The sequence below is a fragment of the Ailuropoda melanoleuca genome, chromosome 9 (assembly GCF_002007445.2).
Source record: "Ailuropoda melanoleuca isolate Jingjing chromosome 9, ASM200744v2, whole genome shotgun sequence".
Classification (NCBI taxonomy): Eukaryota; Metazoa; Chordata; class Mammalia; order Carnivora; family Ursidae; genus Ailuropoda; species Ailuropoda melanoleuca.
The window spans coordinates 72,639,746-72,643,698 of record NC_048226.1 but is presented as its reverse complement, the minus strand read 5'-3'; the positions used below and the strand labels follow the sequence as shown (position 1 = coordinate 72,643,698).

Below are 3,953 nucleotides of genomic sequence, written 5' to 3'. Positions count from 1 at the left end.
TTAAGTATAGAAACAAGAAGGAGGAAAAAACTCTCAGGCTGAATTTGGATTTATACTTTCATGTGTTATCTAAATAGAATTCTTCTTGTTTCGAAAGGAACGAACTTAGCCTTGGATATTGTCATTCATTCCCACTGAGGAATTACAGATACTTGAAACTGGAAGTTTGAGTCCGTTAAAAAGGATTAGCATTTTCATACACTTTTATTAAAAAGTTATTTATCACCTACCTTTGATAATATCCACTTAGAAAAAATACTTATTTACATATTTGTTTTCATTGGGTAAATAGTTCCTTCATCTTGGGGCGCCTGGGTAGCGCAGTCGTTAAGCTTCTGCCTTCGGCTCAGGGCGTGATCCCGGAGTTCCCACATCCGCCTCCTGGGCTGGGAGCCTGCTTCTCTGCTTCTTCCTCTCCCCTGCTGTGTTCCCTCTCTCACTGGCTGTCTGTCTGTCACATAAATAAATAAAATCTTTAAAAAAAAAATAGTTCCTTCATCTCTTTTTGTATTTCTTGTAAGCCACAGATTTACAATATGTTACATTCAAATTTTCTCATTTGTTGCATCAATTATGAAAGAGAAGGTAAGGGATAAAGGGATTTGTCAGCTAATTTGTGCTCTTTCAGCTTGCTCTAAGTAGTTGTCCCAAAGTGTAGAAAAATACAGCAGAGTCCTGCCTACATTGTGTCTACATTCATACCATTTTTCTTCTCAAGGAAAAAGGATTGTTAAAAATGAGAGATCAGACCCCTGAGTACATTCTGACAGTGTCTCACATATAAAATAAACTCAGTAAACATTAGATTAATAAAAACATGAGTGGATCAGAAGGCTTAAATCTGTTAATTAAAAATCTATGGCACCTTTCTGCAAGAATTATTTCTATAAATCAGAAACCATTTAAAATTCAGAACCAGGAGAAGATTGATCTGTTTCATTAAGCTGAATTACCAAATAAATGAAGCTTACCACTTAAAATCCTAAAGGCTGTTTTAATGGGAATATTTCCAAAATGTACGCACACTACTCAAACCAAGGTCACGCCTCTGAACATCAGTGGTTGTCTTGTGCTGTTAACAATGAGGCTCCCAGGGCGAATCCCACGGGCAGTACTTCAACAGCCATGAAGCATAGGATTTGAGGTTTCTTGCCACTAATCTTTAGATTTTATTTGTGTTTTCTCCCTTAGTCTCAGGTTGAAAGCACTTCCCTGTTGTGGCATCAAGATATCTGTCTCTAGGAACTTTTATTTGTCCTTTCATTCTTGATTACATGTCATATTTTTGGAGCTCATAAACCATATCATTTAGTACTTTTGATTCACCTGTGCAACCAGAAGGATTCACACCAATGACGTGTATGAACTCTAAGAAATCTTTTGGTGATTCCCAAGTCCTTTTGATTTTTTTTTTTTTTTTTGAGTCCTTGGCCTATCTAGACAGTTGATTTGCCAGACTGGCCACAACAATTGAGATATCACCCAAATCATAGCATGCAGCTGCTGCTAACAAGCACGGAGGTCTTACTCATTGGCATCCTTTTTCCCCCCTAAACCAGATCCCTCTGTTTAAATCAACAATAATTCCTCCCTTCTAAGCCCATCCAAAATACATCTCTCTGATCCTTCATAAAAAGTTCCCAGTACACGGATGTCATTCTAATGTGAGTTTGGGGCTCCCGGGTTAATGTACAGTGCTCTGTATAACAAACATTTGCTTAAAAAAAAAAAAGACAACAACTAATGTAGTAATAGTTCCCTGAGTATTAATGCTTGCAACCGCTCTGAAAAGTGGGTTTCTTTATTGACATTTTATAAATGAGGAAATTGAGAGTTGGAGAAGCTAAGTATTTTGCCTGAAGTCAAATAGGTAGAAAGCAAGGAAGTCAGAATAACAATTTTGTTCTCTCTTAAGAGACCATGCCTTCTCTCATGCTCAGCAGTCTCTTTTATTTCAAGGCAAATTTTACAAATATCTTCTACTTTTAATTTTAGAATATGATTTTGCCGAAAAGCATCTCAACAGAGGGGCATAAATTAAAAGTTTTAAAGTAGAAGCAGCTCAAATGACCATACAAACGGACATTATTTAAAGATGAAGACCCTATGTAAATAGTGAACCAGCAGAGAGCCCCCACTACAATTGACATTTCCTTAAGCTCATGAAAGATGAGCCCTGAGTAGTCAATTCCACAGCATTTGAGAAAATGAGAGACTTGCTCTGGGTCACACATGAGACACACACTCAGTAGTTATCACTATGCACAAGAAATAGCATGAACGATGTCCCTTACCTTGGCACTGAAACGGCTAAAATCCAGAAATTTTCACTTCTGGAGAATTTTGACATTTCTCTAACAGTGTTGTGCTCCTTCCGGCAAGCTGAAAATGAGTCAAGATGCTGTTACAATTGCGCCATCTGCTGGGGATTATGTAGAATTACACAAATCAGCTGACAAAGACTTTTCCAAATAACCGCTGTCTTTAGGTCGGTGGATTTTTATTTATAGGCTACAGTATGTACAGTAATGGGGCATGAGTACCGAGGACATGAAGAGTGAAAATGGGGGACTTAATGGGCTACTAAAAAATTAAAAATATGCCTATTGGGTCAAAACCAATTCACAAACTTTTGCAATGACATTAAAAAAAAATCAATGAAGCTTAGGGCCCAAAAACATAAAGAACATTTTAAAAATGATTAACCATGTAAAAAATGAAACTTCTGTGTGACAGTTATTGACACAATACACAGAAAGAACTCTATCAGTCATAATGGGCAGGCAGCGGTTTTCAGGTCCGCTGCCACATCTTCGCAGTTTCCAGCAATCTGCTCACCCAGTATTAAAAACTCACTCAACCCATATCTATTGGGTACCTGCTTTGTGCTAGGATCTGTTCTCTGAACTGGAAATACAGTTGTGAACAAAACAAGTTCTTCCCCAAAGGAGCTTACATTCTAGATCGGGTGAGTGGGCGGAGGGGAGAGAAAATCAAAGAAGTAAATATACATCAGGTTGTGATAAGTGATAGGATAGTGAACAAGCAGACAAGTGTATAGAGTAAGGAGGCCCCATTCCCATGAGGGAGATGGAGTGGAGGTGTTGGCAGGTAGCCACGCAGGAGGGGAAGAGTGTGCTAGGCAGAGAAAACAGAAAATACAAAGGCCCAGAAACAGGTGCAAGCTTGGCTAATTTGAGGAACATTGAGGAAGTTTCTGTCCATGTAGTGAAATGAATGAAAGAAGTGGTGGAGGGCATTATCGTAAACTGACAGGGAGCGGCCAGACTCCATGGAGTCTTTAGGTCTTAATAAGAAGCTGGCCTTTCCTGTGAATGAGAAAGAAGGCCATCAGAAGGCTTTGAGACAAAGCAGAAATGTGAAGGGGAGAAAAGAAGCTATTAGCCACAGTCAGAGCAGCTCTGTAACACAGGAATCTACTCAGGAATTGTTATGAAGCTGAGGAACCTCTCTTACTACCATCCCCCTAGCTGCTATGGTCCGGAATCCGGTAACCCATCCCAGACATTTTTTTTTCCTGCATGTTCTTCCCCTTGTTAGCCTTGGCTAGAAGGCTGACCTATTAGGATTCATCTGTAGGTCTTAGGAAAGTTAACTTGGGTCATTTCTTCGTCACTATCTGAATATTACCAGACTCAGCACTTTGCTTTTTATAGGAGTATACGCTGATATTTTCATGCTTTGACCTATTAAAGCAGAGTAATACAGCGTGGATTAATGTAGGTTAAGCCAGCATGATACAGTGAAGAGAAATGCTCAACGAAGAATGGAAGAAGATAGAAAAGTCTTGTGCAATATGAACTATTATAAATCCCTGCAAAAATGCATGCCTCACAGGCATTATATATATATATATATATATATATATATATATATATATATATAATGCCTGTGAGGCATGCATTTTTGCAGGGATTTATAATAGTTCATAT

The 3,953-nt window shown here is 38.6% G+C and overlaps 1 long non-coding RNA gene across 1 annotated transcript in view; it reads right to left on the bottom strand.

The window, feature by feature from the left end:
- Window positions 1–419: 419 nt before the first annotated feature.
- LOC109489352 overlaps window positions 420–3,953 on the bottom strand; it is a 9,798-nt gene continuing 6,264 nt past the window's right edge. The window contains exons 3-4 of the long non-coding RNA XR_002142318.2: window positions 2,295–2,382; window positions 420–451 (exon numbers count right to left, since the gene is read on the bottom strand). This is a non-coding gene — a long non-coding RNA (uncharacterized LOC109489352). The remainder of the gene's footprint in view (window positions 452–2,294; window positions 2,383–3,953) is intronic.